The sequence below is a fragment of the Anser anser genome, assembly GCF_964211835.1.
Source record: "Anser anser genome assembly, chromosome: 4".
Taxonomy (NCBI): domain Eukaryota; kingdom Metazoa; phylum Chordata; class Aves; order Anseriformes; family Anatidae; genus Anser; species Anser anser.
This window is the reverse complement of record NC_139724.1, coordinates 78,931,577-78,956,281: the sequence shown is the minus strand read 5'-3', so window position 1 is coordinate 78,956,281 and position 24,705 is coordinate 78,931,577. Positions and strand designations below refer to the sequence as shown.

At 51.3% G+C, this 24,705-nt stretch overlaps 1 long non-coding RNA gene across 50 annotated transcripts; it reads right to left on the bottom strand.

Moving 5' to 3' along the window:
* Positions 1 to 1,373: 1,373 nt before the first annotated feature.
* LOC310898260 lies at positions 1,374 to 17,062 on the bottom strand. 50 transcript variants are annotated; one of them, XR_014583093.1, is made up of 28 exons: positions 17,019 to 17,062; positions 16,869 to 16,918; positions 15,521 to 15,554; positions 15,303 to 15,450; positions 15,108 to 15,162; positions 13,333 to 14,756; positions 13,162 to 13,214; positions 13,032 to 13,079; positions 12,877 to 12,927; positions 12,654 to 12,790; positions 12,399 to 12,520; positions 12,112 to 12,280; positions 11,975 to 12,028; positions 11,780 to 11,874; positions 10,569 to 10,636; positions 10,351 to 10,403; positions 9,869 to 10,274; positions 9,605 to 9,692; positions 5,969 to 6,168; positions 5,733 to 5,867; positions 5,599 to 5,649; positions 5,410 to 5,474; positions 5,256 to 5,307; positions 4,796 to 4,887; positions 3,800 to 4,172; positions 3,605 to 3,659; positions 1,792 to 3,253; positions 1,374 to 1,671 (listed from the first exon to the last, which is right to left on the bottom strand). It is a non-coding gene; the product is annotated as an uncharacterized lncRNA (long non-coding RNA). The 50 variants fall into 50 exon arrangements; XR_014583094.1 differs by lacking the exon at positions 17,019 to 17,062 and adding an exon at positions 17,002 to 17,016; XR_014583105.1 differs by lacking the exons at positions 16,869 to 16,918; positions 17,019 to 17,062 and having other exon boundaries at positions 9,869 to 9,962; positions 10,045 to 10,101; positions 10,174 to 10,274; positions 15,303 to 16,481.
* Between the last annotated feature and the right edge of the window lie 7,643 nt (positions 17,063 to 24,705).

Below are 24,705 nucleotides of genomic sequence, written 5' to 3'. Positions count from 1 at the left end.
CTCCCTCCCCAGAGGCAGGCCCCAAAGGTGTACAACCAGCACCCGACCCCCCCCCAGATGCAAGCCCCAAAGGTGCACAAGGCAGCTCCAAACCTCCCCCCCAACCCAGGAGTCCAGTGTACGAGCAGCTCTCAACCCCTCCCCAACGCAGGCTCCTATATTGTACAACCAGCTCTGAACCCCCCCACTCCCCAGACACAGGCACCAAGACCCCGCAGAGAAGGCCCCAAGGGTGTGCAAGCAGCTCCCAACCACCCCCCCCGAGGCAAGCCCCAAAGCCGCATACAGGGAAGCCCCTAGCGTGTACAAGCAACTCACAACCCCTCCCAACTGCAGGCCCCAAAAGCGTAGAAGCAGCTCCCAACTCCCCAAACGTAGGCACCTACAGTGGACAAGCACCTCTCAACCACCCCCCAGCTGCAGACCCCAAAGCTGTACAAGCAGCTACAAACCATGCCCAAGGCAGGACCCTGCAGTGTACAAGCAGCTCTCACCCCCCCCCCAGATACAAGTCCCAAAGGTGGACAAGCAGCTCCCAACCCCCTCCAGATGCAAGTCCCAAAGATGTACAAGCAGCTCCCAACCCACTTCAGATGTAGATCCCTACATTGTACAAGCAGCTCCCAACCCCCACAGATACAGATCCCTACATTGTAGGAGCAGCTTCCAACCCCCCCAGATGCAGGCCCTGACCCCACCCCCCAAAACACAGTCCCCAAAGGTGTACAAGCAGCTCCACAACCCCCCCAAGACACAGGCCCCAAAAGCCTAAACATATGCCAAGCAAGTACTAATGCAGGTGCCAAATGCTACAGACAGGCCCAAAAGCACAGGCACACGCCCCAGATGCTCGAGGCCGAGATGTAACTTGGCTTTCTGAATTACTGGAAAGCGGCTTTCCTTCTCAGCGAGGTGTGCGCAGGATAGACAGGATGGGGCTTCAGGCACCTCTTCACCTGTGGAAACACACTGCCATCAGGCACTGCCATGCCAGACAAGCTTTTTCTGTTAAAACACCCTTCTCAGATGCCCCGCGGCATTCCAGTGACCTGCTTTGCTCCGATTCTAAAGACTAGTGTCACAGCCCACCTTGCCTGTGGCACCTGACCAACAGAAGAGAAAGCAACCATACCGTTTGGAAACCGTCACTGCACGTGCCGCTCCTTGATGCTCTGTAACCTCTTCTCAAATCCTCAGCCACTTCTGTGTAGAGCCTGCCATGACACCTTCAAAGCAAGATGGATACCCTTCGCAGTCACCTTGCGCAACTTGGCCATTCTGCTCCACTGCTCCACTCACGACCAGCCTGCCCTTCTCGTGCTGTTCTTCAGAGTGCAGCTTGGCCCCTCTGAGTCTGTGCGAGGCACCTGCGAAAGAAAAAGAAAAGCATAGGCCGCGGCAGCATCCAAAGCCGCAGCACAGCTAGGACAGGTACTCTCACCTGCTCCCTTACTCTGCCCCCTCACCTGCCCTCGAGGCAGATGCTTCCATCTGCTCTCTTAAGCCAGCTACAACACCTCTGGAATATAAACAGGACTTTAACTGTATTTTGTGTAGTTAAGTAACTGCAGTGACAACCGCACCCCTAAAATAACTGCTACATCTGTTCATCGCTCACCTTGCCAAAACCAGCTCTGGTCGTGAAGTCCCAGGTTGTACGCTGTGTTTCAGCTTTAACAAATGAAAACAGTCAGAAGATAATCATTCAGCTGCCAGCATTAGCACCCATCCCTCAACAACACAAGGGACCCCATGGCTAATTTTATCATTTCAAAACAGCAGCCCCCTTACCTCAGCACCTGGAAAGTAGATCAAGCCAGTCACCGGGTTGCCTACCGAGTCCTTGACAGTTCCAAAAGGAGCTCTTTCCTGTGACCAGTTCCTCCTAAGGTTTACCCCTCTACTGGGGAGGGGAACGAAATACATACAAAAAATCAAAACCCCGTATCTGCGAGCTTTCAAGATTCAATGACAGACCTCTCCTCTAGCACTATTCAAGCACTATGCAAACAGCTGCTCGCAAGCAGCTCAAGTCTCCCCCTCCACATTTGCCAAACACCACAGAGATGACTCTGTGCCAGCTGCCCTTCAGTACGTGCCCAGAGGCAGACCAGATGTCTTTGCCAAAACAGTCCGGACAATGTATTAGTACACCGATGGACCGCCACGTTAGTTACCATCACTAACTGCCAGGCAGGACAGCTCCAGGCCAAACACACACACACAGGCACGCTACAAACATTACGAACAAAACACAGAACACAAGGCGCAAAAAAAAAGAGGACTCCCAGAGGGAAGCCCTACAGCGACAGCAAGTCAGAACAGGTGCTCTGCAGCAGACCCAAGGAGAGACTCAAATGTCACGACATGCGACTGGAAGCAACTGCCAGAACTGGGATGACGGAGGCATAAAAAGCCTGCCTTCAAGGCAAGAGACCAGAAGGATGGGGAGTGCAAACCCCAGAAGAAAAATGCTTCGGAAATGAACTCCCAAGACAGAGCTCCTGATGAAGCCCACATGACTTCCACAACAGCGAGGATGGAAACAGATGCCATCTGAAACCGAATATGATGCACAAGACCTGAAACACATCTGCGCTTTAAGCTGCGACTGCAAGTCAAGAAGTGCTCAGATCAGCCCTACGATGATGAAACAAGCATTTAGGACCTTTGGTGTGGCTAACAAGTTGCCCATCTAATCCGTCCAGTGGAAAAAGGCAATGAGGATATCAAGACCTGAGGAGCGTGTAACATATGATAATCACATCAAGAAACATTTGATACAAAAAAATTACACGCACAGAAGAAATGATCTCTTTAGGCTCCCACTGCAAGACAAGAAATGCTCAGCTTCCGTTTGAGCATCAGCATTATTCCAGTGAGGTCAAGTGTTCAACACCCTCAGGACGGCTTCCCCAGGGCCTGCCAAGCACCAGGAGCAACAGCACAGCACAGACAACACAGAACACAGACACCAAGCTGGAACTGCCCTGCCTGGCACATGCTCAAGCCCTACCTGACAGAATCTCACACCCCCACACACTGTCTGACCGTGATCAATCCTAAAAGGCCCCATCCACTGCAATGACTTAAAAGCACAGACCCTCGCCCTATGTGTGCATTCAAAACCCGAAAGCAAACATAGCACTTTCCCCGCAACTTAGCTTGGGAATGATGGGAGGCAGGTTCCATCCTCATCAAGGAACACGAAGGCTAGCCAGGACATTGCTTCCGGCACGAGGCTCCTCTTCACCTGCAGAAATAAAGTGCCATCGGGCACTGGCACACCAGCCAAACTTCTTCCAGTGAAACACCCACCTCAAAAACAAAACAGTAGTCCACTGACCTGCTCTGCTACTGAAGTCAGATAGACCAACTCCAGACAACTGCCCGCCTTCCCCTGCCAACCACCCCCAAACACACAGTATTTGCCCCTGGACTTAATTCTCAGGGGTCACAATCCATCCTCAAGGTGGACCACAGAAGCCAACTAGGATGTCCCCACTATCTTCTTCGTCCCCGGAAAAGAGGAGTCACCCAGAGGTGGGACCAATAGACTACCAAACCAAAACCAATGCCCTTTTCCCAACTTTTCTCCACTCACCTTCCCGATCCAGGCTTTGCGCTTCCATTTACTGTACTGAGCCAAGGTCACGTGGCTTAGACCAAGGAGAAAAAACAAACAAAAATGACAATCCACAAAACAGTCTATACCCACTCCTCTTCTTTCCTCCCCTACCCCAACAGCCAAGAAGCCCCAGACCCACGTTCCCCAACCCAGTACCACCGCTTCGCTCACCTAACATCCCAAGGAGATGCATCACCCTCGTGCCTCATTCAAGTGTCCGTGCCCATGCCCTGGGCTACAAGAAACAAAAAGAGGAGGTCATATCCGTGATGGACACGCAAACAGTACAGCTCCTTGCAGAGGACTCAAACACAGAGACGAGAGCCAGAAAAAAAAAACCACATCCTCAGGTCCACAAATACCAAAAGGCCATGAATGCACAGCAGCCCCAACAGGGGTAATCACAGACTTCTCCTTTACAGATGAGAACGGTGACCCTGCTCAGTCTCTCCGTAATACTGCACTTACGCGGTCAAGCCCCTTCTGATGCATACTGAAGCTCCTTGTGAAGCCTCTGGACAGTTATGCAAATGACTTGATATACCTAGAGATTAAAAGATAACTCAAAAAAAAAAGGAACCGTACCCCACCATTTCCCAAAAACAAGTTAGCCAGCAACACCTCCTAAGCACACCTCTATTACGTGAATTCCAAGCACTTAAAAACTAGAAGGCTGCAACGTCTAAAGACTCTACAGCCACACAAACCACAGGCAAAAGCTCCAAAAATAAAACAAACTGTCCCTAACCCTGAAAAAGACTACCCCTTACACGCCTACTGCTACTCTTTTCAGACACATGCTTACACAGGGAGCTTCGATGATACTTATCTCCTAAACCCTGCTCCATCACTTTGCCACCAAGGTTATAACTTTCATAATATTTGCCTTAATTCTGCAGAAATCATAACGGACCCAGAACCACAAAGTAAATACACAAAGTAACACTGCCATCCTATCCGTAAACACGCTATAACAATTACTCACCTGAAGAAGAGCTGCATGCAATACAGGCACCTATTACTAGATTGGTTTACTCTAACAGATCCTACTAGCTGTTACCTCACAAAGATGGGCGTACCGGTCTCTACTTGGAAACGCATCAGTCCATAGACTCTTAACCACCTAAAGAAACCTGCAACTCACTGAAGGAAAAACAAAGCACTTACCCCAAAGTGCAGCCCAGGCAGAATGAGCTCTCTGATGGGATGCCTGTGACTCAGTGACCACCAGGCCCTGCCTGGAACCCAAAGCCAATCACCTGGGAAAGGGGAGGGGCAAAGCACAAAGTAGAAAGAGGAGAAGCAACACCTGTGGTTTATGTATCTATTTATATGGCTTAGCTCAACAGCATGCAGGGTGCAGACAAGAGAACTGGGTTGTTTCTAGAAGCAACAATCCCCATGTTTTGGCTTCAGCTTTGAATATTGAAAGCTTTTCTCCTCTACAACACCTGTCTCAGGAACCAAACAGCATTCCAGTGACCTGCTTTGCTCCTATTCCAAGGACTATCACAGCCCACCTTGCCTGTGGCACCTGATAAGCAGAAGAGAAAGCAACCACAGCAGCAAAAGCCACTGCACCCTCAGGACAGTTACCCTCATCCCCTCCTTTACCTCAGCTGCTTACCTACCCCACGTGGCAGATGCTTCCACCCGTTCTCTGAAGCCTCCTAGAGCACCTCCAAAAGAGAAACTGGAATTTTACTCTATTGGATGTAGTTAAAAAAATTGCAGCAACAGCCGCACCCCAAAAATAACAGCTACCTCTGTTCATCACTCACCAGAGTCACTCCAGAGGTAGCTCGGGTCGTGACGTCCTGTACTGCACACTGCGTTTCAGCCTGAACTAAGGAAAACACAGTCAGAAGACAAACATTCAGCTGACAGCATTAGCACCCATCCCTCAACAACAGAAGTCACCCCATATTTAATGTTTTCGTTTCAAAACAGCAGTCCACTTGCCTCTGTACCTGCAAGTTAGATCCAAGCTCGAAAGGAACGGCCACCATCACCCATGCCACCTGGGAACACAGAAGGACAAAATGACCACTGTGCTTGCAAGCGACCACCTGCCACATTGCTCCTCTGTCCCAAACAGCCTCACCTCAGACCCTCAGAGGGAAACACCTGAATGTCTTCCCTTCGCTTCAGATCAGGGATCACCAGGCTGATAAAACTCTCACCTTCCCTCACTGCTCCGTGACACGGGGATTTCCCTGTCCAAGACTGCACGAAGCCCCTGCAGAGACGAGAGAAAAGCACACCATGAGGCACCTCACAGCCACAGCGTACCTGCTGCAATACCTCTCTCTTCCCAACTCCTTTACTTCAGCTCCTCACCAGCTCTGAGATTCTTTGCTTCAGTTTCCCCATTGACTGGGTAATCCAGGTTCACAATCTATCCGGTACTTCACTGAAAATACACAGCTGCTGGCCTGTTACAAGTCAATTTTCTTTTTTCCTTGACTGTTTTCCTCTTTGAGGTGGTAATGTTTCTTACACTGTGATTTCCAACCAATTGCTCTAAGGATTCTGGTTGTCTGCATTTCACAAGGTTGTCTGGTAAGCTTTCTTATCACTGCAAGCATATCTCAACACCACCTTCCTTCCCTCTAAACGATGTAACTCTGTGCAAAAACATTTTTATTCCCACCACCTTGATCCCCTTACCCTAAAATCCTTATTCCCTTTAACCCTAACAACTCTAACCACAACCCTAACCCTTCGTATCAACCCCCCAACGCTAATGACACTGACTAATGATCCAAACCCCAAACTGCCCCTAACCCCAGGCAACCCACAAAGAAACTGACACAAAGCTGAAAACTACAAAAAAGGCAAAACCCTGGATACAGACCCCAAATCACAAACGCGACCAAAATGCTACAGAAAAGCCCCAGATGCAGGCCCCAAGCACTACAGCTAGGCCCCAGAAGCTCTAGACACATCCCAAAGCCAAAATGCAAGCCCCAAACGCTACAGAAAAGCCCCCAAACACCAGACACACTCCCCAGAGGCACGCCCCAAAGGTGTACAAACAGCCCCAACCTCCCAAGACCCAGACCCCTACAGCGTAGAAGCAGCTCCCAACCACCCCCCCCCCCCAAGGCAGGCCCTAACAGTGTGCAAGCAGCTCCCACCCCCCCCAGACGCAGGCCCCAAAGGTGTACAAGCAGCTCACAACCACCCCCCCAGAGGCAGGCCCCAACCCCCTCCAGACGCAAGCCCGAAAGGTGTACAACCAGCTCCAACCCCCCCCCACCAAGACGCAGGCCCCAAAGGTGTACAAGCAACTCCCCACCCTCCCTCCCCAGAGGCAGGCCCCAAAGGTGTACAACCAGCACCCGAACCCCCCACATACAAGCCCCAAAGGTGTACAAGCAGCTCCAAACCTCCCCCCCAACCCAGGCGTCCAGTGTACGAGCAGCTCCCACCCCCCCCCCAACGCAGGCTCCTATACTGTACAACCAGCTCTGAACCCCCCCACTCCCCAGACACAGGCACCAAGCCCCCACAGAGGCAGGCCCCGAGGGTGCACAAGCAGCTCCATACCTCCCCCCCCCAACCCAGGCTTCCAGTGTACGAGCAGCTCCCAACCCCCCCCCCAACGCAGGCTCCTACACTACAACCAGCTCTGAACCCCCCCCACAAACTCACCAGACGCAGGCACCAAGCCCCCGCAGAGGCAGGCCCCAAGGGTGTGCAAGCAGCTCCCAAGCCCCCCCCCCCCAAGAGGCAGGCCCCAAAGCCCCATAGAGGGAAGCCCCTAGCGTGTACAAGCAACTCACAACCCTCCCCAGAGGCACGCCCCAAAGCTGTAAAAACAGCCCCAACCCCCCAAGACCCAGACCCCTACAGCATAAAAGCAGCTCCCAACCCCACCCCCAAGGCACATGCCCCAACCCCCCCCCCCCAAGGCAGGCCCTAACAGTGTACAAGCAGCTCCCAACCCCCCCCAGATGCAAGCCCCAAAGGTGCACAAGCAGCTCCAAACCTCCCCCCCCCAACCCAGGCTTCCAGTGTACGAGCAGCTCCCACCCCCCCCCCCCCAACGCAGGCTCCTATACTGTACAACCAGCTCTGAACCCCCCCGCTCCCCAGACACAGGCACCAAGCCCCCGCAGAGGCAGGCCCCAAGGGTGTGCAAGCAGCTCACAACAACCCCCCCCCCCCCCAGAGGCAGGCCCCAAAGCCCCATAGAGGGAAGCCCCTAGCATGTACAAGCAACTCACAACCCCTCCCAGCTGCAGACCCCAAAGCTGTACAAGCAGCTACAAACCACGTCCAAGGCAGGACCCTGCAGTGTACAAGCAGCTCCCAACTCCCCCCCCAGATACAAGTCCCAAAGATGTACAAGCAGCTCCCAACCCCCCCCAGATGCAAGCCCCAAAGGTGTACAAGCAGCTCCCAAGCCCCCCCAGATGCAAGTCCCAAAGGTGTACAAGCAGCTCCCAACCCCCCCCAGATGCAAGCCCCAAAGGTGCACAAGCAGCTCCAAACCTTCCCCCCCAACCCAGGCGTCCAGTGTACGAGCAGCTCCCAACCCCCCCCCAACGCAGGCTCCTATACTGTACAACCAGCTCTGAACCCCCCCAACCCCCAGACACAGGCACCAAGCCCCCGCAAAGGCAGGCCCCGAGTGTGCACAAGCAGCTCCAAACCTCCCCCCCCCCCCAAACCAGGCGTCCAGTGTACGAGCAGCTCCCAACCCCCCCCAACGCAGGCTCCTACACTACAACCAGCTCTGAACCCACCCCCCCCCACCCCCCACTCACCAGACGCAGGCACCAAGCCCCCGCAGAGGCAGGCCCCAAGGGTGTGCAAGCAGCTTCCAACCCCTCCCCCCCCCGAGGCAGGCCCCAAAGCCCCATAGAGGGAAGCCCCTAGCGTGTACAAGCAACTCCCCACCCTCCCCAGAGGCACGCCCCAAAGGTGTAAAAACAGCCCCAACCCCCCAAGACCCAGACCCCTACAGCATAGAAGCAGCTCCCAGCCCCACCCCCAAGGCACATGCCCCAACCCCCCCCAAGGCAGGCCCTAACAGTGTACAAGCAGCTCCCAACCCCCTCCAGATGCAAGCCCGAAAGATGTACAAGCAGCTCCCAACCCCCCCCCCAGATGCAAGTCCCAAAGGTGCACAAGCAGCTCCAAACCTCCCCCCCCCAACCCAGGCGTCTAGAGGACGAGCAGCTCCCAACCCCCCCCCCAACGCAGGCTCCTATACTGTACAACCAGCTCTGAACCCCCCCACTCCCCAGACACAGGCACCAAGCCCCCGCAGCGGCAGGCCCTAAGGGTGTGCAAGCAGCTCACAATCACCCCCCGCCCAGAGGCAGGCCCCAAAGCCCCATACAGGGAAGCCCCTAGCATGTACAAGCATCTCACAACCCCTCCCAGCTGCAGGCCCCAAAAGTGTACAAGCAGCTCCCAACTCCCCAGACGTGGGCACCTACAGTGGACAAGCACCTCTCAACCACCCCCCAGCTGCAGACCCCAAAGCTGTACAAGCAGCTACAAACCCTGCCCAAGGTAGGACCCTGCAGTGAACAAGCAGCTCCCCCCCCACCCCAGATACAAGTCCCAAAGATGTACAAGCAGCTCCCCCTCCCCCAGATACAAGTCCCAAAGGTGGACAAGCAGCTCCCAACCCCCTCCAGATGCAGATCCCTGCAGTGTACAAGCAGCTCCCAACACGCACCCCCAAACGCAAGCCCATACTGTGTACAAGCAGCTCCCAACCCCCACAGATACAGATCCCTACATTGTAGGAGCACCTTCCAACCCCCCCAGATGCAGGCCCTGACCCCACCCCCAGACACAGTACCCAAAGGTGTACAAGCAGCTCCACACACCCCCAAGACACAGGCCCCAAAAGCCTAAACATATGCCAAGAAAGTACTAATGCAGGTGCCAAACGCTACAGACAGGCCCAAAAGCACAGGCACACGCCCCAGATGCTCGAGGCCGAGACGTAACTTGGCTTTCTGAATTACTGGAAAGCGGCTTTCGTTCTCAGCGAGGTGTGCGCAGGCTAGACAGGATGGGGCTTCAGGCACCTCTTCACCTGTGGAAACACACTGCCATCAGGCACTGCCATGCCAGACAAGCTTTTTCTGTTAAAACACCCTTCTCAGATGCCCCGCGGCATTCAAGTGACCTGCTTTGCTCCGATTCTAAAGACTAGTGTCACAGCCCACCTTGCCTGTGGCACGTGACCAACAGAAGAGAAAGCAACCATACCGTTTGGAAACCGTCACTGCACGTGCCGCTCCTTGATGCTCTGTAACCTCTTCTCAAATCCTCAGCCACTTCTGTGTAGAGCCTGCCATGACACCTGCAAAGCAAGATGGATACCCTTCGCAGTCACCTTGCGCAACTTGGCCATTCTGCTCCAACCCCACTCACGACCAGCCTGCCCTTCTCGTGCTGCTCTTCAGAGTGCAGCTTGGCCCCTCTGGGTCTGTGCAAGGCACCTGCGAAAGAAAAAAAAGCATAGGCCGCGGCAGCATCCAAAGCCGCAGCACAGCTAGGACAGGTACTCTCACCTGCTCCCTTACTCTGCCCCCTCACCTGCCCTCGAGGCAGATGCTTCCATCTGCTCTCTTAAGCCAGCTACAACACCTCTGGAATATAAACAGGACTTTAACTGTATTTTGTGTAGTTAAGTAACTGCAGTGACAACCGCACCCCTAAAATAACTGCTGCATTTGTTCATCGCTCACCTTGCCAAAACCAGCTCTGGTCGTGAAGTCCCAGGTTGTACGCTGTGTTTCAGCTTTAACAAATGAAAACAGTCAGAAGATAATCATTCAGCTGCCAGCATTAGCACCCATCCCTCAACAACACAAGGGACCCCATGGCTAATTTTATCATTTCAAAACAGCAGACCCCTTGCCTCAGCACCTGGAAAGTAGATCAAGCCAGTCACCGGGTTGCCTACCGAGTCCTTGACAGTTCCAAAAGGAGCTCTTTCCTGTGACCTGTTCCTCCTAAGGTTTACCCCTCCTACTGGGGAGGGGAACGAAATACATACAAAAAATCAAAACCCCGTATCTGCGAGCTTTCAAGATTCAATGACAGACCTCTCCTCTAGCACTACTCAAGCACTATGCAAACAGCTGCTCGCAAGCAGCTCAAGTCTCCCCCTCCACATTTGCCAAACACCACAGAGATGACTCTGTGCCAGCTGCCCTTCAGTACGTGCCCAGAGGCAGAGCAGATGTCTTTGCCAAAACAGTCCGGACAATGTATTAGTACACCGCCACGTTAGCTACCATCACTAACTGCCAGGCAGGACAGTTCCAGGCCAAAAACATAGGCACGCTACAAACATTACGAACAAAACACAGAACACAAGGCGCAAAAAAAGGACTCCCAGAGGGAAGCCCTACAGCGACAGCTAGTCAGAACAGGTGCCCTGCAGCAGACCCAAGGAGAGACTCAAATGTCACTACATGCGACTGGAAGCAACTGCCAGAACTGGGATGATGGAGGCATAAAAAGCCTGCCTTCAAGACAAGAGACCAGAAGGATGGGGAGTGCAAACCCCAGAAGAAATCTCTTAGGAAATGAATTCCCAAGACAGAGCTCCTGATGCGACCCAGATGACTTCTGCAAGAGTGAGTATGGAAACAGATGCCATCTGAAACCGAATATGATGCACAAGACCTGAAACACATCCGAGCTTTAAGCTGCGACTGCAATACAAGAAGTGCTCAGATCAGACCCATGATGACAAAACAAGCTTTTAGGACCTTTGGTACGGCTAACAAGTTGCCTTTCTAGTCTGTCCAGTGCAAAAAGCAATGAGGATATCAAGACCTGAGGAGCACGTAACATGATGATCACATCAAGAAACATTTGATACAAAGACCCGAGGAGTGCATGACACAGAACACACCCTGCAGAAGCAGCACTACAAGACAAATAAACAGATGGGAACTGTCCTGCCTGGCACATACACTCACACTACAAAATAACCCCTGCTCCTTCTATTAGCCTGGTGACCCAGCCTCAAGCAGCCTGAAGGTGACGCAGCCTCAACCACCCTCACAGTGGCACCAAGTATATTCAGCCGGCTGGCTCCATGCTGCTCCGGCTCCCAGCTCCCATCAGCCACACCACATATGCAAATACCAGGTGCCCCTCAACTTAGCTCTCAGATTGCTGGATGGTAAATTCCCTCCACCTCAAGAAATGCACAGACACTGAGAGACATCTTAGTCCATGGCCAGGCTCATCATCATCTGCAAAAACAGCGTACCAGCATTCACTAGCACACCGGCCCTGATGCCCACCTCCTCCGCAATACTGACTACCGCTGAAGCAACATACGGTTGTGCTCACCCGTTCCTGTCTGAGTCCAAGCTCCAACAGTACAGCCAGTATCACCCACACCACCTGGGAAAACAAAGGGATAAAATGATCGTTGTGTTCTCAAGTAATCACCCACCACACTGCTCCTCTATCCCACCCAGCCTCACCTCAGACCCTCAGCAGATTCTGAGGAAGGCCTGCTGCAGCACCTGCTAAACCAGGGGAAACACTTCAAGGACTTGCCTTAGGGGGACCTTGCTTAGGGACACTGACTGGGCTGACGACCCTCTCGCCTTTCCTCAGCACTCCACAATGTGGGGATTCACCTCTCCAAGGCTGCAGGAAGCACCCACAAAAGAAAAAAAAGAAAAGGCAGATCCTCAGGCACCTCACAGGCACAGCCCACCTGCTGCAATACCTCTCTTTCTCTAGCTCTTTTTCTTCAGCTGCTCACATGCTCCAACTCGGCCGGGCCGGCACCACGGACTGGTGGTGCTTTCCACACTGCTGGAAAGCAGGCTTTATCCTCAAGGCACGTGCAGGCTAGATGAGATGGGGCTCCAGGCACCTCTTCACCTGTGGAAACACACTGCCATCAGACACCGCCATGCCAGACAAACTTTTCCTGTTAAAACACCCTTCTCAGATGCCCTGCGGCATTCCAGTGACCTGCTTTGCTCCGATTCTAAAGACTGATGTCACAGCCCACCTTGCCTGTGGCACCTGATCAACAGAAGAGAAAGCAACCGCAGCGCTTGGAAACCATCCCTGCACGTGCTGCTCCTTGTCACTCTCCGGCCTCATCTCAAATCCTCAGCCACTTCTGTGGAGAGCCTGCCATGGCACCTGCAAAGCAAGACAGAGACCTTTCATAGTCACCTCGTGCTACTTGGCCATTCCGCTCCAACCCAGCTCATGACCAGCCCCCCTACTTAAGCAGCTCTTCAGAATGCAGTTTGCTCCTTTGAGCCTGTGCGAGACACCTGTGAAAGAGGAAGAAAAGCATAGGCTAAGGCAGCATCCAAATCCGCAGCACAGCTAGGACAGTTACTCTCATCTGCTGCCTTACCTCTACCCGCTTACCTACCCCAAGGCAGATGCTTCCATCTACCCTCTTAAGCCAGCTACAACACCTCTAAAACAGAAAAGAGGGGTCACTTAGAGTGACAGTGACAACCACAACCCAACTATAACTGCTCCGTCTGTTCATCGCTCACCTTGCCAGAGGCAGCTCTGGGTGTGACGTCCCAGGTTGTACGCTGTGTTTCAGCTTTAACAAATGAAAACATAGAAGGTAATCATTCAGCTGCCAGCATTAGCACCCATCCCTCAACAACACAAGGGACCCCATGGCTAATTTTATCATTTCAAAACAGCAGCCCCCTTGCCTCAGCACCTGGAAAGTAGATCAAGCCAGTCACCGGGTTGCCTACCGAGTCCTTGACAGTTCCAAAAGGAGCTCTTTCCTGTGACCTGTTCCTCCTAAGGTTTATCTAGGACTGGAGAAAAATAAAAACACTCCACATCTGCGAGCTTTCAAGATTCAATGACAGACCTCTCCTCTAGCACTACTCAAGCACTATGCAAACAGCTGCTCGCAAGCAGCTCAGGTCTCCCCCTCCACATTTGCCAAACACCACAGAGATGACTCTGTGCCAGCTGCCCTTCAGTACGTGCCCAGAGGCAGACCGGATGTCTTTGCCAAAACAGTCCGGACAATGTATTAGTACACCGCCACGTTAGCTACCATCACTAACTGCCAGGCAGGACAGTTCCAGGCCAAAAACATAGGCACGCTACAAACATTACAAACAAAACACAGAACACAAGGCGCAAAAAAAGGACTCCCAGAGGGAAGCCCTACAGCGACAGCAAGTCAGAACAGGTGCTCTGCAGCAGACCCAAGGAGAGACTCAAATGTCACTACATGCGACTGGAAGCAACTGCCAGAACTGGGATGATGGAGGCATAAAAAGCCTGCCTTCAAGGCAAGAGACCAGAAGGATGGGGAGTGCAAACCCCAGAAGAAAAATGCTTCGGAAATGAACTCCCAAGACAGAGCTCCTGATGAAGCCCACATGACTTCCGCAACAGCGAGGATGGAAACAGATGCCATCTGAAATCGAATATGATGCACAAGACCTGAAACACATCTGCGCTTCAGGCTGCGACTGCAAGACAAGACGTGCTCAGATCAGCCCTACGATGATGAAACAAGCATTTAGGACCTTTGGTGTGGCTAACAAGTTGCCCATCTAATCCGTCCAGTGGAAAAAAGCAATGAGGATATCAAGACCTGAGGAGCGCGTAACATATGATGATCGCATCAAGAAACATTTGATACAAAAAAATTACACGCACAGAAGAAATGATCTCTTTAAGCTCCCACTGCAAGACAAGAAATGCTCAGCTTCCGTTTGAGCATCAGCATTATTCCAGTGAGGTCAAGTGTTCAACACCCTCAGGACGGCTTCCCCAGGGCCTGCCAAGCACCAGGAGCAACAGCACAGCACAGACAACACAGAACACAGACACCAAGCTGGAACTGCCCTGCCTGGCACGTGCTCAAGCCCTACCTGACAGAATCCCACGCCCCCACACACTGTCTGACCGTGATCAATCCTAAAAGGCCCCATCCACAGCAATGACTTAAAAGCACAGACCCTCGCCCTATGTGTGCATTCAAAACCCGAAAGCAAACATAGCACTTGCACCCCAACTTAGCTTGGAATGACAGGAGGCAGGTTCCATCCTCATCAAGGAACACGAAGGCTAGCCAGGACATTGCTTCCGGCACGAGGCTCCTCTTCACCTGCAGAAATAAAGTGCCATCGGGTACTGGCACACCAGCCAAACTTCTTCCAGTGAAACACCCACCTCAAAAACAAAACAGTAGTCCACTGACCTGCTCTGCTACTGAAGTCAGATAGACCAACTCCAGACAACTGCCCGCCTTCCCCTGCCAACCACCCCCAAACACACAGTATTTGCCCCTGGACTTAATTCTCAGGGGTCACAATCCATCCTCAAGGTGGACCACAGAGGCCAACTAGGATGTTCCCAGTATCTTCTTCGTCCCCGGAAAAGAGGAGTCACCCAGAGGTGGGACCAATAGACTACCAAACCAAAACCAATGCCCTTTTTCCAACTTTTCTCCACTCACCTTCCCGATCCAGGCTTAGCGCTTCCATTTACTGTGCTGAGCCAAGGTCACGTAGCTTAGACCAAGGAGAAAAAACAAACAAAAATGACAATCCACAAAACAGTCTATACCCACTCCTCTTCTTTCCTCCCCTACCCCAACAGCCAAGAAGCCCCAGACCCATGTTCCCCAACCCAGTACCACCGCTTTGCTCACCTAACATCCCAAGGAGATGCATCACGCTCCCAGCTCCTCTTGTGCTCCGAGCATCTCCAGCATTTCAGGAACTGGAACCGCTGACACCTGGCGCGCCTCAGGAACGTGGCAGGAGATGTACTCTGCTCTTTCAAGGTGCTTCCAAAGCCTGCATAACAGGCAAAGCAGACTAACACAATCCACTGACCAACTCAGGGCCCACACTGCCGTCCACTCACCCTCGTGCCTCATTCAAGTGTCCGGGCCCATGCCCTGGGATACAAGAAACAAAAAGAGAAGGTCATATCCGTGATGGACACACAAACAGTACAGCTCCTTGCAGAGGACTCAAACACAGAGACGAGAGCCAGAAAAAAAAAAACACACCCTCAGGTCCACAAATGCCAAAAGGCCATGAATGCACAGCAGCCCCAACAGGGGTAATCACAGACTTATCCTTTACAGATGAGAACGGTGACCCTGCTCAGTCTCTCCGTAATACTGCACTTATGCGGTCAAGCCCCTTCGGATGCGTACTGAAGCTCCTTGTGAAGCCTCTGGACAGTTATGCAAATGACTTGATATACGTAGAGATTAAAAGATAACTCAAAAAAAAAGGAACCGTACCCCACCATTTCCCAAAAACAAGTTAGCCAGCAACACCTCCTAAGCACACCTCTATTACGTGAATTCCAAGCACTTAAAAACTAGAAGGCTGCAACATCTAAAGACTCTACAGCCACACAAACCACAGGCAAAAGCTCCAAAAATATAACAAACTGTCCCTAACCCTGAAAAAGACTACCCCTTACAGGCCTACTGCTACTCTTTTCAGATGCATGCTTACACAGGGAGCTTCGATGATACTTATCTCCTAAACCCTGCTCCACCACTTTGCCACCAAGGTTATAACTTTGATAATATTTGCCTTAATTCAGCAAAAATCATAAGGGACCCAGAACCAAAAGCAAACACACAAAGTAGCACTGCCATCCTATCCGTAAACATGCTATAACAATTACTCACCTGAAGAAGAGCTGCATGCAATACAGGCACCTATTACTAGATTGGTTTACTCTAACAGATCCTACCAGTTGTTACCTCACAAAGATGGGCGTACCGGTCTCTACTTGGAAACGCATCAGTCCATAGACTCTTAACCACCTAAAGAAACCTCCAACTCACTGAAGGAAAAACAAAGCACTTACCCCAAAGTGCAGCCCAGGCATAATGAGCTCTCTGAAGGGATGCCTGTGACTCAATGACCACTAGGCACTCCCTGGAACCCAAAGCCAATCACCTGGGAAAGGGGAGGGGCAAAGCACAAGTAGAAAGAGAAGCAGCAGCTGTGGTTTATTTATTTTTGCTTCAGCTTTGAATATTGAAAGCTTTTCTCCTCTACAACTCCTGTCTCAAGAACCAAACAGAATTAAAGTCACCTGCTTTGCTCCTATTCCAAAGACTATCACAACCCGCCTTGCCTGTGGCACCTGATAAGCACAAGAGAAAGCAACCACAGCAATAAAAGACACTGCACCCTCAGGACAGTTACTCTCATCCCCTCCTTTACCTCAGCCGCTTACCTACCCCACATGGCAGATGCTTCCACCCGTTCTCTGAAGCCACCTAGAGCACCTCTAAAAGAGAAACTGGAATTTTACTCTATTTGATATAGTTAAAAAAACTGCAGTGACAACCGCAACCCAAAAATAACAGCTACCTCTGTTCGTCACGCACCAGAGTCACTCCAGAGGTAGCTCGGGTCGTGACGTCCTGTACTGCACACTGCGTTTCAGCCTGAACAAAGGAAAACACAGTCAGACGATAAACATTCAGCTGACAGCATTAGCACCCATCCCTCAACAACAGAAGTCACCCCATATTTAATGTTTTCGTTTCAAATAGCAGTCCACTTGCCTCTGTACCTGCAAGTTAGACCCAAGCTCAAAAGGAACGGCCACCATCACCCATGCCACCTGGGAACACAGAAGGACAAAATGACCACTGTGCTTGCAAGCGACCACCTGCCACACTGCTCCTCTGTCCCAGCCAGCCTCACCTCAGACCCTCAGAGGGAAACACCTGAACGTCTTCCCCTGTGGTGGTTTTACAGGGGTAGGCGACCGAGCTCCACCAAAACCGCTCTCTCACTCTCCCTCCTCAGAGAAGGACAGGGAGAAAATACAAGGAAAAAGGGCTCAAGGGTTGAGATAAGGACAAGGAGATTACACAGTAAATATCGTGATAGGCAAAACACACTCAGCATAGAAAGATAGAAAGATTTATTGCTTATTACTACACAATGTAGAGAAGCGAGAAACAAACGAAAGCAACCAAAAGCACCTTCCCCCCCAACCACCCTCTTCCACCTTCTCCCCCCCCAGCGGTACAGGTGATCGGTGTTTATGGTCAGTCTATAGCGCTTCTTTGCCGCCACTCCTTCTCGGACGCCCTCATCCCCTGTGCTGTGGGGTTCCTCCCACAGGATGCAGTCCTTGGTCAACTGATCTGGCATGGCCTTCCCACAGGCAGCAGCTCTTCCAGAACTGTTCCAGATGTAGGTCCATACCACGGGGTCCATCCCTCAGGAGCAAACTGCTCCAACCTGGGTCCCCCACGGGCAGCAGCTCCTGCCAGCTCACCTGCTCCTGCGTGGTCCCCTCTCCACGGTCTACAGGTCCGGCCCGGAATCTGCTCCGGCAAGGGTCTTCCACAGGCCGCAGCCTCCATCAGTGCAGGTCCACCTGCTCCACCGTGGCCTCCTCCACCAGCTGCAGCATGGAACCCTGCTCCACCGTGGTACTCCGTGGGCTGCAGGGGGACAGCCTGCTTCACCATGGTCCTCGCCACAGGCCGCAGGGGACTTCTGCTCCGGCACCTGGAGTACCTCTCCCCCTCCTTCTTCACTGACCTTGGCGCCTGCAAGGCTGTTCCTCACTCCTCTTGCTCTCCCAGCTGCTGCATGGACCAGCGTGGTTTTTTTTTTTTTTTCCCTGTCTTAAATATGCTCTCACAGACGCGCAAACAACATCACTTATTGGCTCCGCTCAGCAGCGGGGCCCTTACCTAACATGGGGCAGCTTCTAGATTCTTCGCACAGAAGCCACCCCTAGAGCTCCCTGCTACCAAAACCTTGCCACATAAACCCCCCACGTCCCTTCACTTCGGTTAAGGGACGACCAGGCTGACAACACGCTCGCCTTCCCTCACTGCTCCGTGACACGGGGATTTCCCTGTCCAAGACTGCACCAAGCACCTGCAGGGACGAGAGAAAAGCACACCCTGAGGCACCTCACAGCCACAGCGTACCTGCTGCAATACCTCTCTTCCTAGTTGCTTTACTTCAGCTGCTCGTTAGCTCGATCTAAGATAAATGTGCCCGGGCGGCGCCGCGCCAAAATGTGCCCGGGCGGCGCCGCGCCAAAATGTGCCCGGGCGGCGCCGCGCCAAAATGTGCCCGGGCGGCGCCGCGCCAAAATGTGCCCGGGCGGCGCCGCGCCAAAATGTGCCCGGGCGGCGCCGCGCCAAAATGTGCCCGGGCGGCGCCGCGCCAAAATGTGCCCGGGCGGCGCCGCGCCAAAATGTGCCCGGGCGGCGCCGCGCCAAAATGTGCCCGGGCGGCGCCGCGCCAAAATGTGCCCGGGCGGCGCCGCGCCAAAATGTGCCCGGGCGGCGCCGCGCCAAAATGTGCCCGGGCGGCGCCGCGCCAAAATGTGCCCGGGCGGCGCCGCGCCAAAATGTGCCCGGGCGGCGCCGCGCCAAAATGTGCCCGGGCGGCGCCGATCACAGACCTACCCTTTACAGATGAAAAAGGTAACTTTGATACAACCCTGCTCAGTCTCTTGGTAATACTGCGCCTACGTGGTCAAGCCTCTTGTAGTGTGTAATCAAGCTCTTTTTAGTCCTCTGGAGAGTTACACAAGTGCCTTCATACGTCTAGAGATTCAAATATAACCCAAAAACACAAGTGGATCCCACCATCCCAAAAACAAGTGAGCCAGCAACCTCTGCTAAATATCCCTCTAGTAAGTGATTTCCAAGCACTTAAAATCTAAAAATCCATAGACTCCAACCTGCCCAAAGAACCCTGCAACTGACTGAAGGAAAAACAAAGCACTTACCCCAAAGAGCAGCCCAGGCACAATGAACTCTCTAATGGCATACCTGGGGCTCATATACCATTTGGCCCCGCCCAGCACCCAAACCCAATCACCTGGGAAAGGGGAGGTGGTAAAGCACAAGAAAGTAAAAAGAGCACAAGCAGCACAGCAGCTGTGGGGTTTTTTTTGGTGTTTTTTTTAGTTTTGTATTTTGTTTGTTTGTTTTTTGTTTTTCTTTTTTTTTTCTTTTAATCTGGTTTAGCTCAATAGCATGCAGACTGCAGACAAGAGAACTGGGGTTATTCTAGAGGCAACAATACCCATGCTTTTGCTGCAGCTTTGAATATTGAAAGGACAATATGACCAAGCAAGTAACTGAAATTTTTTCACCTAGAATTAGCTCAAACCTTTATTTATATAGAAAGAAAAATCTGGGAGCATAACAGATTACATGCCAAAAAAAAATCAATTCCATGTAATAACATCACTCGCAGGAAAAATCACGTACTTGAGTAGGCTATCTGAAAACCAAAAGGCTATGCTGATGGGTCAAAACACACTACAGGACAATGGAGCCTGGCCCTCTGCTGCACCAACTTAAAACTCATCCCTACACTCACCAAGGTGCAACCCCAGCCCAAACACAGACACACCATTTCAGCCTCAACACAGTTTTGGAAACTGCTGGAAAGCAGGCTTCAACCTCAGCGAGGCGTGCTCAGGCTACACGGGATGGGGCTTCAGGCACCGCTTCACCTACTGAAGAAGACCACCATCGGGAGCTGCCACGCCAGACGACCTTTTTCCTCTGAAACACCTTTCTCAGGAACCAAACAGCATTCCAGTGACCTGCTTCGCTCCTATTCTAAAGACTATCACAGCCCACCTTGCCTGTGGCACCTGATAAGCACAAGAGAAAGCAACCACAGCAATAAAAGACACTGCACCCTCAGGACAGTTACTCTCATCCCCTCCTACTCTATTTGATGTAGTAAAATAAGTGCAGCGACAACCGCACCCGAAAAATAACACCTACCTCTGTTCATCACTCACCAGAGTCACTCCAGAGGTAGCTCGGGTCGTGACGTCCTGTACTGCACACTGCGTTTCAGCCTGAACAAAGGAAAACACAGTCAGAAGATAAACATTCAGCTGACAGCATTAGCACCCATCCCTCAACAACAGAAGTCACCCCATATTTAATGTTTTCGTTTCAAATAGCAGTCCTCTTGCCTCTGTACCTGCAAGTTAGATCCAAGCTCGAAAGGAACAGCCACCATCACCCATGCCACCTGGGACCACAGAAGGACAAAATGACCGCTGTGCTTGCAAGCGACCACCTGCCACTCTGCTCCTCTGTCCCAGCCAGCCTCACCTCAGACCCTCAGAGGGAAACACCTGAATGTCTTCCCTTCGCTTCAGATCAGGGATCACCAGGCTGATAAAACTCTCACCTTCCCTCATTGTTCTGTGACACGGGCATTTCCCTGTCCAAGACTGCACGAAGCCCCTGCAGAGACGAGAGAAAAGCACACCCTGAGGCACCTCACAGCCACAGCGTACCTGCTGCAATACCTCTCTCTTCCCAGCTCCTTTACTTCAGCTGCTCACCAGCTCGAACTGAGATTCTTCGCTCACAGCGCCACGGCAAACTCTGCCCGGGCCACACAACACACACGGCACAAGCTACATTGTTTAATGTTATAAGCGAGACCACGCAATTTTCTGGTCTATCGAAGATAATTTATTTATTAAGTAAGCAGGTACAAGCAAAACAGCGCTGGGCGGCTGGGGAGTCTCCGCTCCATCACAGCACGCAACTTTCCCTTTTCAGTGTCGCCGTTTTATAGCATCCAAGTTCGGCTTGTCAGGACTTGTTGAATCTTCTGAAGCTGTGGAGTTCGTTCTGTTTCTTTCAATGATCATGCGTTGTGCTCGTGTTCAAGGGTAGTAAAGCAGCAAACAGTATTTCACAGAGTCTTTGTTTTACCAAGGACGTTTATCCAACACCCCCTCCCCACTATCTACTTGCTTAGTCTTCCCCCTCAACAAGGTCGTAAATTGCAAAACCTTGTCTTCTCAGCAGATTCTCTGAATTCTTTTTAAAGACAATGAACAAACACCTGCTAATTTATCACAATCCCTCCTTTTTCTTTTTCTAACATATTTTGTTCATTGATGAATTGTTGAAGCACTTGTTTGCTCAATATTAAAGTTGCTGCGTCATCCTCCTCCTGTTCAAGAGATTCATATTTCGCACACACAAGCATAAGTTGAGCTGCCTCTAATCGGTTTTTTACAATTGTGATTATTTGATTGAATATACGTGGTCCAAAAGTTAGTGTAAATATGAGCAGCAACAAAGGTCCTGCTATAGCTGATAGCAGTGTAGTGAGCCAAGGTGAGTAATTAAACCAGGATTCGTACCAGTTTCGGTGGGCTTCATTCTCCCTTTTTCGTTTTTCTAGCCCTTCTCTCAATTTAGTCATTGTATCCCTCACCACTCCAGTATGATCAGCATATACACAACACTCCTCTCGTAGGGCTGCACACAATGCTCCTTATTGTAGAAAAATCAGATCTAATCCCCTACGATTTTGTAGTACTACTTCAGATAAGGATCGCACAGATTTCTCTAAAGCTTATATAGATTGCTCGATACGGGCCAAATCCTCATCTACAGCAATGCGTAACGAGGTAAATTCTTGGCTTTGTTTTACCAGAGATGTAATTCCAGTTCCGGCTCCTGCAGCCCCCAGAATCATCAGAGTGGCTAAAGTAAGAGCCGTAATAGGCTCTCTCTTCCTTAAGTGGTTTTTTGCCATAGCATGTTGGATGTACATATACTCCTCAGAATGGTAAAGAATCCTTGGGATAATTACTACCTGTACACAGAAATCATGAGACGAGTTGAACAATTTCAAAGATAACATGGAGTCACCCCCAGAGACGAACATACCCATCTGGTGTTATCTGCTGGTATTAACCATTTTTCTTTGTCTAATTGTGTAACATTTTCTGTAATATTGCATAGATGGAACTTCTCACCAGGGACCGTGCCTACGCATCTGCCATTCCCAGTTACTTCCGTTAACGTTATTGCTACATCCCTTCCCCAATTGCATTGAGGGGGATCGGTTTCGTTTGAACGGGTGGTCTCTCCCAGATCCCCAATGGCGTCGTAATATGGGGGCCTTATATCAAGACATAACCAGCAAGGTCTAGGCACGTCTGGATTTGTTTGATTCAACAACTGATAACTAGCATTCACGATTCTCCATACGTTATTCCTGGTCACCCCTTCATTTCTAATCCCGTACTCCGGGTTTACTGATTTATTAGCAACCTCCAGTGGTTTAGGGCTATTAGGAGTGTCCTGGTTCCAGTTAGGACAGAGTTAATTTTTCCTCATAGTAGCTGGTAGGGTGCTATGTTTTGGATTAGGATGAGAAGAGCGCTGATAACATGCTGATGTTTTAATTGTTGCAGAGCAGTGTTTACACCAGGCCAAGGACTTTTCGGCTTCTCGCTCTGTCCTGCCAGCGAGCAGGCTAGGGGTGCAGCAGGAGCTGGGAGGGGACAGACCCAGGACAGCTGACCCAAACGGGCCAAAGGGGTATTCCATACCATCTGACGTCATGCTAAACAATATATAGGGGTGGCTGGCCGGGGTGGGGGGCCGGCTGCTCGGGGATAGGCTGGGCATCGGTCAGCGGGTGGTGAGCAATTGCATTGTGCATCACTTGTTTCTTACACATTATTATTATTAATACTATTATCATTATCACTATTATTATTATTGTTATTATTATATTCCTGTCTTAATAAACTGTCTTTATCTCAACTCACCGGCTTCCCTTTCCCGTTTCTCTCCCCCATCCCAGAGAGGGAGGGGGGAGGGTGAGCGAACGGCTGTGTGGTGTTTAGCTGCCAGCCGGGTTAAACCACAACAAGGAGTTAGCATTCTAAAAGCTTGTGTAGGCTGAATCCTCAAAACACTCCCCGACAGTTTCTGATTTCGTCCCACCCGTTGGGGACTCTTAGTCTCTTCCTTCTTTATATAGATGATGCCTCCCCTATCAGTCCCCCAGCAGTAGTTATCTGCTGAACAACATGGTGATCTTCCCATCTAATCAGGCTCCATTTAAAAGGTTTGTGAGGGTGCGCAGACCCAGGAACAGTGTAAACAATCGTACCCATTACTATGTATCGCAAAAAAAAAAAATGGCTAGGGCCCATTTTCCAGAGTTCTTTACCTGGCCACGTAATTCCCCACCGTTTCACTCTCTGCCTCGCTTGTCGGTTCGGTTGCAGCGAACTACAAGGTGCAGGTTCTTCTCGGCAGCAGCAGTGTTCTTCAGGGGAGTTTCTCAGGTAACCGCGACCTTTTTCTGATCAAACAGGGTCCCCTCTCCTCCTTTTTACGATACATAGACAGTTAGACCATACTTATCGAGTTCGTTTCAACGTGAGCTTTAAGTCATCAGGGCCTGCGACCGCTTCCCATTCGCTTTTCTGGATCGGTCCTTTCACGCCACTGGCATGCGTTCACCCCTTCTCAGCCGTCCGGATAGCCGTCTCTGTGATAAGTAAAACAACATAGGAGCCTCCCCACCGTGGTGTTAAAGACATTTCTTTCCATGTCTTAATTAGAACCCTATCTCCAGGTGGTATCCTATGGATTGCTATATCTAGCCACCAAGCCTTTCGCTTGCAACTCCCTCCGTCGGTTCATAAGCTGTATTAAATAAGGTTTTAATTGGATATCCTGTACCTGGGGATCAGATGGCATCTCTAAATCATAAGGCATACCATACAGCCTTTCAAAAGGTGAGATTCCGACATCGGCTCGGGGCTATGTCCGGATATTCAATAGTGCAAGCGGTAAACATTTCACCCAGGAGGTCTTAGTCTCTATCATAAGCTTTGTTAGTTGCTTTTTAATTTCACCATTCATTCGTTCTACCTTTCCCGAACTCTGAGGATGCCAGGGAGTGTGATATTCCCATTTAATTCCCAGAGCCTTCATCGTGTCTCGGGATACCTTTGACACAAAGTGTGGGCCTCGATCAGAGTCAATTGCTTCTATTACCCCGTATCTGGGTATGATGCTTTCTAATAATATCTTTACCATGGTTTGAGCTGTGGCCCTTGCCGTAGGGAATGCTTCAACAAAGTTTGTGAGGTGGCCTACAATAACTAATAAGTATCTATAATCGCCCCGTTTTCGGAAGTTCAGTAAAATCTAATTGAATCTTTGCAAAAGGTCGATGTGCCAATTCTCGTCCTCCTCCCGGGACCCTTTTTCTCATGTGTTGAGCATT